Genomic DNA, 12630 nt, shown 5'->3' on the forward strand with positions numbered 1-12630 from the left:
AGACAGTCACCAGCCACAGCTCCAAAGGGAGGAAAGGGCCACAGGCCCACGACTAAGGAGGGCAAGGGCAGCAAGTCGGAGAGGTCAGGCAGCAGGCCTGCTGCCCAGGAGGAGCCCACAACCCCCATAGCCGCTGCCCCGGGAGGAACCGGCACAGCTGCCCCGGGAGAGCCCACCACCCCCATAGCCGCTGCCCAGGGAGGACCCAGCCCAGCTGGCCAGGAGGGCCCCACCACCCACAGCCCAGGTGGGCAGTGAAGGAGCACCATCCCCGCTGCCCAGGAGGGCACCACCAGGCAATTAGCAGTTGGCCATAGACCGGCCGCCGTCTCCAGAACCGCTGAACTGGGCCCCGCCGTCTCAAGAACCGCTGAACTGGGCCCTTCAGGGCAAGAACCGCTGAACTGGGCCCCGCCGTCTCAAGAACCGCTGAACTTGGCCCTTCAGGGCAAGAACCGCTGAACTGGGCCCCGCCGTCTCAAGAACCGCTGAACTGGGCCCCGCCGTCTCAAGAACCGCTGAACTGGGCCCTTCAGGGCAAGGAGCGCTGAACTGGGCCCCGCCGTCTCAAGAACCGCTGAACTGGGCCCCGCTGTCTCAAGAACCGCTGAACTGGGCCCTTCAGGGCAAGAACCGCTGAACTGGGCCCCGCCGTCTCAAGAACCGCTGAACTGGGCCCTTCAGGGCAAGAACCGCTGGCCCTTTGGCAGACGTGGCAGGGCAGGATCTATCTCGGGCAGGGCTGCAGGATGTCCTCTGGCCAACTTGCCTCCTCCAGTGGCAGTGGGGTCTGTTATGGACTGTATGGACTGTGGCTTTGCTCTCCCCAGGATGGCCCAGTGGGCAGGCCACCCACTGTATGGACTGTATGGACTGTGGCTTTGCTCTCCCCAGGATGGCCCAGTGGGCAGGCCACCCACTGTATGGACTGTATGGACTGTGGCTTTGCTCTCCCCAGGATGGCCCAGTGGGCAGGCCACCCACTGTATGGACTGTATGGACTGTGGCTTTGCTCTCCCCAGGATGGCCCAGTGGGCAGGCCACCCACTGTATGGACTGTATGGACTGTGGCTTTGCTCTCCCCAGGATGGCCCAGTGGGCAGGCCACCCACTGTATGGACTGTATGGACTGTGGCTTTGCTCTCCCCAGGATGGCCCAGTGGGCAGGCCACCCACTGTATGGACTGTTTGGACTGTGGCTTTGCTCTCCCCAGGATGGGCCAGTGGTCATGGAGTCCCCTCGTGGATCTGGCGTCGTGTACTCAAGTGGCTGAGGTGCCCCCCCTTCCCTTCCCCCTGAGGTGCCTGTCCTATTTTCTTTCTGATGCCCCTGCAGTGTTCTCTCCGTGGAGTTCTTGTCGTGGGACTGGGCCTTGCCCCTTTGCACAGGACCCCTGTGATCCACGGACAGTGGTTGGACTACATTTAGTAGCTGTATATATTTTGTACATAGTTTATTTATTTATTGGGATTACTGGTGTACATATTTCAATATATCTGCCCGTTTATGATCTCTTCTTTTGGTCTTTGCATTATTTCGGAGGGGGGTGGTTTGTGGGTTGTGACAGTGATCTGTGGGAATGCATTGATGTGTGTGTTGTAGTGGGTGTGGGTGGGTGGGTGTGTGCCGGTAATCTTTTCCCTCCCCTGTGTCGTAGGTGCCGTACTCACCGATGTCTTCCGCGCCGCCGGGCGTGCTCCTGGTATATGAGCAGGAATAGGAGTGCGGGGATGACCTGCAACTCTGGCTCCATACTGCCGGAATCTCGCGTGGAGTGCGTAGAGGTGAGCGTTTTCCCGTTCGTAGTCTGTTTCCGCCGTGTTCTTATCGGCGGTGCTCCCGCCCCGGAAAAGGTGGCAGATTGGTGGGTCGTAATAGGGTGGGCGGTACTTTGTCTGCCGCCGGGCTGTTGGCGGGAACCGCCGCGCTGTTTGTTTGTACCGCTGTGGCGGTCGGAGTGTTAAGTTGGCGGGCTGTGTTGGCGGTTCCCGCCAGGGTCAGAATTGCATATTTTAGACCGCCGGCCTGTTGGCGGCTTGGCCGCCGCTTTATCACCGACCGCCAGGGTCAGAATGAGGGCCATTGTCTCTAGCAGTATGTGAAGGAAGATGTAGCTGGTCTAGAGCTATCAGTACCAATGCTTGGGGCATGACAGGCTTCCCTGTTGATATTTGTCTGTATATTAAACCTGTTCCTGTCTGTGTGCATCCTCTGGCTTCCCACAACTGTTTCTTATGCTCTGGTGCATTTTCTTGTATCTTTCTTATATGCAGGTGAGCTGTCTCTGTGTAATGTCTGGATGCATTTAAAGGGTCTGAAGATGTCAATGTTTCACTAGCTAACAAAACTGTGGTATGTGTATCACTAAGAGGGCGTGTTGCTGCCTCTTTGGATGCCCAATCAGCCAGGGCATTTCCACGGGACACAAAATCCTGAGCATTAGTGTGGGCTGCGCATTTCACTACTGCAACTGCATGTGGCAGTGTTAAAGCTTGTATCAAGACCTCTAAAAGGGGGCGGTGCATGACAGGGCTTCCATCAGACTTGAGAAATCCCCGTATATTCCACCGCATAATGCTGGAATGCACTGTTGTAGTGACATAGGCTGAATCAGAGTATACTGTTATTGTTTCTCCTTCCCCTTGTTTGAGGGCTGCCACTAAAGCTACTAATTCAGCAGCCTGGGCTGAATATTGAGATGGCAAAGTTATCTGTTCAGTTATCTGCAGTGTGTCTGAAGAGTTGTGCTGCATCGCTCTGACCACTGCAGCACCTGTATGTCTTACCCCTGTATCCTGATCTATTGTGGAAGATCCATCCACAAAATATACAACACAACCTGGAATGGGGTCTTCTGTTGATTGGCTATACTCATCTGGAGTATATGTGGCACAATCATGGGCATCATCGTCAGTGTCTGAAATGGGGTGTGCAAAGAAGGTAGCAGGATTGACTGTGTGGCATTTAACCACCTTCAAGGATGGTAATGATAATATTATCTCATAGCCTGATACTCTCTGTGTTGTTAGTGTTGTTTTAGCTTTTTGAATTATTGCAAACACAGCATGTTCAGCATACAGTGTCAAGGGTGCACCCATGACAATGGGAGCACTTTTCTCTACTGCAAAGGCTGCTGTGGATAGTGCTTGTTCACAAGGGTAATGACTTTTCATGACAGAATCAAGTAGGCCACAAAAATATGCAATTGGTTTGTGGCCTAAAGGATACTTTTGGGTGAGGACAGCCGTCATCACCTGGCCATTACAGTGGCAAAAAATAAAAAACTCTTTGTTATAGTCTGATGTTCCTAACACTGGTGCATTTGTTATCTCTGTTTTTATCTTACTGAAGGTTTGTTTCATCTCCGTAGTCCATGCTATCCTGTCTTTCTGTGTTTTCGTCTGTTTGATAGATGCAAACAGTGGGGATATTAAAGTACTGTAGTCAAAAACCCATTGTCTGACATAATTACATAAGCCTAGGAACTTCTGCATTCCTTTCACAGTCTCAGGTTATGTCATCTGCTGAATGGATTCTGCTCTCCCGGGAATAACTCGGCGGCCTGATGCTGACAGTAGTTGCCCCAAGCATTGAACTTCTTCCTGACAGTACTGTAATTTGTCCCTGTCTACCTTGTAACCTCTTTGAGCAAGGGTGCACAACAAGGCCACAGTGTCCTTTCTACACTGCTCTTCTGTTGGACTACAGATCAGTAGGTCATCAACATACTGCAACACTGTGCTGTCAAATTGAAAATTGGTGAGGTCATTCTTGACCGTCCTGTTAAAGACACTAGGGGACTCACAGTACCCTTGAGGTAATCTGGAATACAGGTACTGTGAACCACAATAGGAAAATGCAGTCAAATAATGACTGTCTTGGTGCAGGGGAATGCTAAAAAATGCATTCTTCAAGTCTATCACTTTAAAGTATCTAGCATCTTGGGGTTTGTTGGTTAGGATGATGGAAGGGTCAGGTACTACAGGGAATTCTGCTATCACTATGTCATTAAGGGGGCGCAGGTCTTGAATCATGCACCACAAATTTCCCTTGGCCTTCTTTATAGGGTAAATTGGGGTGTTGCAGGGGGATACACCTGGGTATATGACCCCCTGCTTCACCAATGCCTGTATAACAGGTGCAATGCCCTCCTCTGCTTCTTTGGATAGAGGATATTGTCTTACTCTTGGCAGTATTGCTCCTTCCTTCAAAGTTATTCTGAATGGTACTGCTGTGCGGACGAGGCCTACATCATAAGGGCCTTTTGTCCATAAGTTAGAGGGTACCTGTGCAAGGTCATTATCTTTGATAGGACTGGAGACATTTATTGGTATCACAGGCCTTGTCTCCATTGTGGTGCGCAAAGGTACACTGTTTTGAAAAACAATCTCTGTCCTTCTAAAGTCATCAGCAAACAACTGGTCATCTAATATATGTCGCCCACCTGCATGTTGGGATCATAAAAGATGACACATGCCCACATCGCACCAGTGTGGTCACTTGCCATCAGTGTCCCATAGGTGGGGGACACTTCTAGAGCCTCTATTTCCAGAATTAGGTTTTTGTCTAATGTTTAAAAATAGAGGCCCTGTCATCTAAAGAGAAAGTTTTGGGGTAATTCAACTAGTTTCCCTGTCAGTTCTGGTGTTTCTGCTATGATGGTCTACACTGCCCTAGTAAAGGCTAAAATGTCTACAGGTCTGGCTCTAACGTGGTTACCATCTGGGGGGTGTGTAACCACTGTCATGATGCGTGTACTAGATACTCCAGGTGTTGAACAGATTATAGTCCCATCCTCTTCAAAGTGAATAGTCATATTTAATTTTGCCATGAGATTACATCCTAGCAGATTAGCTGGGGCATTTGGGGAGTATAAGAAACATCCATCAAAATACCTCCCCCCTATTTCCATCTCCACAGGTTTAGTGAATGGAACCCTCAATACAGCCCTGAAGAATCCCTGTGTGTCCATTGATAAATTTGACAATGGCAGTCCCTTCTCACGGATACAGGACCTAGTGGCCCTAGTGTCGATGAGAAAGGTGTACTCCTTGTCATTTATGGCTACCATCACAGTGGGTTCCTCATCTGGCCTTTGGGTTACCGATAAGACTGGACACATGAGACTTCTCCTTGGGCACCTTCATTAGGCATATCCTCCCATGTAGTTTTGCTGGAATGGGTTCCCTCCCCTGACAGTTACCCCTCCTTGTAAGTTCTGGTGCTGCAAGGTGGGTTGCACTGTCTGCTGTGGCCCACACTGTATTTGGGGCACTGATTGCTGTAACTGCTGAGGCTGAATCTGTGGTTGAGGCTGCAGTTGTATTTGGGGCTGTGGGAGATATATCACTTGGGGACTTGTGGCAGGTTGTGCTACAATGCCACCAGGCCATACCATTTGTTGGCCATAATTTGCCCTTGTCTGGTTGCTAAGTTCATCTTCCTTTTTAAACCTACAGTCTCTAATGAAATGTCCTGTCATTTTGCAATAGTGGCATGTCTGTCCACTATGGAATGTGTTTACTCTATTTCCCCCAAACCTTCCTCACCCTCCTCTTCCATTATTCCTGTTATTGCTTCTCTGGGCATACTGGTAGGGTTGCATTGGGGTGCCTGAAGGAGGCATTCCCAGGGACACTGCAGCTAACTGGGTGGTGGCAGTGGCAATTCCTTCCTCTGTTTTCTTGGCTAGTTTCTGCTGGACCAATTTAGCTGCTGCTTTCTCTATTTCATCTTTCTTGTTCTTTTCCTTTTCTTGTCTCTTCTTATAAAAATGTATTATGTGTGCTTGTACCTCTGTCCATGGTTTGACCTCCAAGGCCACTATATTAGCTAATCTATCCTGCACTTCAACTGGCAGACCCTTTTTCACTATATTGAAAAATAGTATTGCATTCTGTCCAGTTACATCCCAACTACTTTACTCTTGGAAAGACAACTGCAACAGGTTTTGGAGATTTCAAAATAAACTATTTTATTTTAATTATGCGAAGATCCTGTTCGCATCTATCTGAAATGTAGTTAAATATATTTGTATGTATAGTAGCTGATAATTGTCCTTCTATTAGTCTACCTTCAATATATGTGTGTATGTCCCAGTCTATACTATTTGATAATTCATCTAGCCTCCAATCTTGAGGCTGTATAGTTTCATAATGGGGATAATAGTTAGTAGGGTCAATATTTGTTATGGCTTTCATGAGGCTACTACACTACTTTTAACTTGGAGGATAATGTCCTTGTATTAGATCTTTGAATAATTTTTTATAATTGTCTAACAGGCATTTCTCTTATGTCAATGTAGGTTGTTTTTAGGCCTAGGGGTGATATGCTATAAATACCTAGGCATTCATAAACTTCTGACTTAAAAAATGATTCTATGGTATTGATATTGCTGATCTACTAAGGTCAGTTCTGTTGCGCAGGGCGACAGCCTGACCGTTTTAAAAATGAATAATTAATTCAGGGATGTGGAATTAATTAGTTGACTTTTTGGGGACATTACTTCACTTTTGAGTATACTGTTATAACGTAACCTTCATAAGAATAGGAGGTCTGATACTTATTCCTAAATTATACACTAAATAACAGAAACTTATATATTGACATTATTATGTGGCCACATTTCTATCTATACATGCAAATATATACACAGTAATTCTCAGTTTCATGCTAGGGCAAATAAAATACTACTGGTCACTTCCCTCTGGATTCATAGAGGGGACTTTTCACTATTTGCAACTACAAATTGTGACTTCCAGACTTGAGGTTTGGGTTAAGTTGACATGAGTGTTCTTTAGAACATACACTGATTGCTCAGCCCCAAGTCCACCACTACTCCTGACCACTTTTGACTTACTTAGTCAAGATCCCTGTATCTTCCGGACTTACCACTGGGATCCCTTAATATTATCTCAATTCATAGACAATCTTGAATGTAAACACAAAAATTACATACATTACAGTGTCAAATTTGTAAATGTCTTTATAAAATAAAAGGAACAGACCTCGTACTTTGTCCACTCAACTACCTTCCACTGAGACCCATCAGAGATTTTTACATAAATGTTGGCATCTCCCTTATCTCTTTAAAAAGTGTGCAAATCACCTCGTGGAGACAGGCAGGGCCCCCAGTCCAGCAGTTGGTGAGATCAAAGTAGAGCTCCTGGCTTAGCTGGCCAATATGTTAGAGGGAAATCTATTAATAAAATAAGACAGATCAATTTGACACAATAATATAGGTTTAATCGATTTTCAGCTGGGAACAACAGGCAGTCTCAACATAGAGGCCATGACTGAAGTTCAAAGTTCTGGTTCAAACACCAGTAGCATTTATACTGTAAAAAACACACAAAAAACTGTGGTCAAGAGTTCACCATTGATGTAAGCAACTACAAGCAGCACAGATAAGATAATGAGGTGCCTCTGGAAAGAAGCACTTGCACTTGTTGGCCTCATGGGTGGGTAAGTTACACTGACGTCATTCACCATATCTATCTTTCTGCACAACAAGAGATTATGGGCCTCATTCCGAGGCCGGCGGGTGTCGGTCGCCGCCCGCCTGGCGGGAACCGCCATATGGCCGGTCCGCGGTCGAAAAACGGCGGAGGCCATTCTGGCTTTCCCGCTGGGCTGGCGGGCGACCACCAGAAGGCCGCCCGCCAGCCCAGCGGGAAACCCCTTCCCACGAGGAAGCCGGCTCCGAATGGAGCCGGCGGAGTGGGAAGGTGCGACGGGTGCAGTTGCACCCGTCACGAATTTCAGTGTCTGCTAAGCAGACACTGAAATTCATTGTGGGGCCCCCTGCAGTGCCCATGCCATTGGCGGGCGAACCGCCAGGAACAGGATGGCGGTATGGGGTGTCGGAATCCCCATGGCAGCGCAGCAAGCTGCGCCGCCATGGAGGATTCCTGAGGGCAGCGGAAAAACGCCGCGGTCAGAATGCCCTGCGGGGCACCGCCAGCCTGTTGGCGGTGCTCCCGCCGACCCCGGCCCCGGCGGTCCTTGACCGCCGGGGTCGGAATGACCCCCTATATGTTGTGTGCTGCTCATGGTAGCCCTGCCTTGCAAATACTTATCTGACCCTTACACAGTTCCCCTTACCACGATATGAATGACTTGTGGCTTTTAGGACCCTTGTGCTAAGGCAGGATACAGCCTTTTGTTCCACCCTGTTCGTGCTAACTGAACATTTTGAAAGCAACAGTTGGTGCAGCTTTAAAGAAAAACTCTCATTCTAATGTGGCTTGGGCCTCTTGTGTGTTTCAGCACAGCTAACTTAACAATGCAGCATGTGTATAAGTTTCCTAAGTAATAAGTGTTTGTTTGTCCTAAATATGACCTGCCTTTTATATTGAACCCACAGTCTGTCTTTTTTTAACATGTCATGTATTAAGCCTTTCACTACTTACATTGGTTTACAACTATCTCTAGCCTAAAATGTTTCTATTGGGAATTGGGTACTTATGTTTGTTTGTATGTGATTTAGTCCTATTCTTCCTACATCATGTGTCACTCCTTTCATACACTCATTAGCTCTCAAATTTGCCAGGTCCATGTCTGAGTAGCTGATCCTTCCCAGGATTTTTCTCTACATTCTGGAAATGGTAGCAGGACTGATTTATTTTATGATAAACAGTTCTGGAAATCCCAGAAGACAAAGAAAAAGACTTGAGATATCTGCTATTCAGATTTCTCACTTTGTTTTTACGGGTAGGACATGTTTAGCTTTAACAAGGTGAGTGCAAACCAGGACTTCCAATTTGACCTAGCTGGACAAGGGGCAAAATACTAGAACACGTTAGTAAAAGGAATGCAACCTGCCATAAAATGCCATGACAATAACTGACATATGTAAACGTCAACCCACTTAATGAATCAGCAGTGCATAATGCTTGAAACGAAAATAGGTCTACAGTAAACCTCACTTGACATACACATTGCATGGATCAGAGTTGGATTAGGACTGACATAAAGGATTAGAGCAACACCATTGAGACACAAGTCAATAGAAATCACTGAAAAACGTCTTCAAAGCTGCATGGGTAAAAAGTTGATCTCAGGAAAACCATGATTTTGTGAAGAGGTGATTTCATCAGGATAGGGCAAACATCTAATTCTGGTTCTCGTCACCTTTCTTTGGACTTTCAACAGATTTAATTCACTTAGCTATTAGTTATTCATTCCCTTTATATATTTAATTATGTCTGATTAGCAATTGTGATTGAATACCGACAGGCATTAGTTAGTAAATGGAATTATAACAAGAATAGAACACCATATTGCTCTTTAAACCTTGATTGCCTCGCATTCAATTCCAGCCCCACTAGCCCACACCAAGCATACAGAAAGACCCTTATTCCAGTTTCTGTTCACTCCTAGACTAAGTCAAACAAGATGCAGTGGAATCGGCAAGTTACTACAAGCAGCATGTAGTGCAAATCCTTGTAGGGTAAAACTTTATATTTTGAAGAGCCTAAAAATACACGACGTAATGAGTACATGCAACATGATGCCTCAGTCAAAAGCAGTGCACTCTAAATATTTCTTCATTCATTTACATTTAACACTGCTATGCAAGGCATAAGATGCAAGAAGACAGAGAGTAAATCTGTACTGAGATATTTGCTACTGCTTAGGAGCGCTGTCAAGGCAGTCAGACTGTGTTCCAGGAAGCCCTGGACATATGCTATGATCTGTGAAAACTCAAGTTATCACAGTTTAGGATCACAGTTTGACTCTCCTTGCAGCCAGTGATTAATTTGTCAAAGTGTTGGTGCTGAGACCAACCATTTTGCTCAGAAATTTGTGGCTGGCAATATTGCAGGTCGGAGTTTTGAATACTAAGGCTGTGTCATGTAGTCTTGAATTTACTTAATGACTCTTTAATCTACCACTAGACACTTTGGGGCATATTTATACTCTGTTTGTGCTGAATGTGCGCCAAAAGTTTTGACGCACAATCGGCGCAAACCCTGCCCCATATTTATACTTTGACGTCCGACCCCGTCAAAATTCCACCATGTGCGTCATTTTTTGGAAGGGGGAACCAGCCTTACGTTAATTATATGCAAGGTAGGCGTTCCCTTCCAAAAAATGACTTTAAGGCCTGTGCCCCATATTTATACTCTGACATCATTTTGACGCACAGGAGGGGGTGGGCCTTAAAAAATGGCGCACAGCCTGATGGGTGCCGTTTTTTAACGCCTGGGTCAGGGCAGGCGTTAAGAGACCTGTGGGCTCAGAAGGAACCCAGAGGTGCCCTCCCCTGCCCCCAGGGACACCCCCTGCCACCCTTGCCCACCCCAGGAGGACACCCAAGGATGGAGAGACCCATCCCAGGGAAGTTGAGGTAAGTTGGGGTAAGTATTTTTTTTCTGTTTTTTTAAGTGTCATAGGGGGGCCAGATTTGGGCCCCCCTACATGACACTATGCCCAATGACCATGCCCAGGGGACATAGGTCCCCTGGGCATGGCCATTGGGCAAGGGGGCATGACTCCTGTCTTTGCTAAGACAGGAGTCATGTCAATGGAGGTTGGGCATCAAAATAAATTGCGCAAATCCGGTTTGAGGACTGAATTTTGCCTCAGACCTGACTTGCCCCATTTTTTGACGCACAACCCCCATTTTCCCATACGCCGGTGCTGCCTGGTGTGAGTCATTTTTTTTTACGCAACCCAGTCCGCAGCGCCGGCTAACGTCATTCCATAAATAAGGCGCCCGCATGGCGCGTTAGAATGGCGTTAGCCGGTGGTAACATTTTTGACGCACAAGCATTGATTTTACTCAAGGTACCTGGTTTGCTTCAAAAATAAAGCTGCACGTGCGAGTATGCATTGGAAAAGTGAGCAACACGTTGATTCTTTACTTGCAGGTGCAGGCGTGTATTGTTTCTTCTTCGGTCTGGTAGGTGAAGCATTATTTTTCTCCCCTGCAAGAGAGTGATGCTTTGATTTCCTGACAGGGCACCTCAAATCCACGCAGGTTCATGATGGCTTTGACGCCCAGCGACAATGTGTGAGAAATCTGGTTGTACGGTGTTAGAAAACTATGCTGCGTGGGGTTGGTGTCATTGTCAGCAACTGCAAGTGGGTTTTGTGTTGTTTCTAAAGCCACGATGAGTCGATCTCCCAGCTGAGATGCAGGTGGAGCATTGATTTTAGCTACAAAGCGAGTAGTGCATCGTTTTTCAGGTGAGTTGCCCGTGGTGCATCAAAATGTTTCCGGCACAGTGTTCTGTGCATGGATTTCAGTCCTTGTTCTGTCAACTTCACCTTGCAAGGGCCCAGAGACTGGACAGGGCACACTTGGCAGGGCAGATGTCTCATCAGAGAGTCCAGTTGCTGGCAGAGGAAGTTTTTGATGGCCCTGAGACTTCAAAACAGGAGGCAAGCTCAATCCAAGCCCTTAGTGATTCTTCACAAGCAGGAATATACCACAAAGTCTAGTCTTTGTCCTCTTTCAGGCAGAAGCAGCAACTGCAGGCCAACCTAGCAAAGCACAGTCATAGGCAAAGGGGCAGTACTCCTCCTTCACTCTAGCTTAGATGGCCCATCAGGATATACAGACTATACACAAGTTGTGTCAGTGTCTAGAGGGGATTCACAAACAACCCAACTGTCAGTTTGACCCAGACAGGGAATACACAAACAGACAGAGTCACAACATGGTTTATGTTTACCTAAAGATGCATTTTTAAACTGTGAGTTCAGAGACACCAAACTCCACATTTCTTCCTGCTCCCAAAGGGAAACTGAACTTAAAAGATATTTAAAGGCAGCCCCCATGTTAACCTATGAGAGAGATAGGCCTTGCATAAGTGAAAACCGAATTTGGCAGTATTTCACTGTTAGGACACATAAAACAAATCAGTGTATGTCCCACCTTTAACATACATTGCATCCAGCCCATAGGGCTACCTAGGGCCTACCTTATGCATGCCTTAAATGTATAAAAAGGAAAGGTTTGGGCCTGGCAAGTGGGTACACTTGCCAGGTCGATTTGGCAGTGCAAGACTGTACACCCAGACACTGCAGTGGCAGGTCTGAGACATGTTTACAGGGTTACTCATGTGGGTGGCACAACCAGTGCTGCATGCCCACTAGTAGCAGTTGATTTACAGGCCCTGGGCACCTATAGTGCACTTTACTAGGGACTTACTAGTAAATCAAATGTGCCAATCATGAAAAAGCCAATTACACATACATTTTACACAGGGAGCACTTGCACTTAAGCACTGGTCAGCAGTGTCTATATACAAAAGCCACACATCCCACCAATGTCCAATGTTTTTAAATCTTCACAGTTTATTCTGTATTCCTCCTCCAAATACATTCAGCTTCAGTTCAAACTCCAGCCACTCTTGCCAGCACATGCTTTGTCTGGGGAATCTCCCAGTGACCTCATCAGGGCTGTAGCTTCATTATTTTTATATATATCAAGCTGTTGTGCTATTTTCCTCCTTATTTTATACTCCTTTTCCCAACAATTGTGTATCTTTTTAAAATCTTCGTAAGTCTCCAAATCTCCTATGCATATTCTCTCCTCATATCTGGGTTCTCTGCGTTCATTGTCCACCTTTGCAGCAAGTCCACTTCCTTTGTATTCTCCGAGGACGGCGAAAGCAACC

The sequence above is a fragment of the Pleurodeles waltl genome, chromosome 1_2 (genome assembly GCF_031143425.1).
Source record: "Pleurodeles waltl isolate 20211129_DDA chromosome 1_2, aPleWal1.hap1.20221129, whole genome shotgun sequence".
Taxonomy (NCBI): Eukaryota; Metazoa; Chordata; class Amphibia; order Caudata; family Salamandridae; genus Pleurodeles; species Pleurodeles waltl.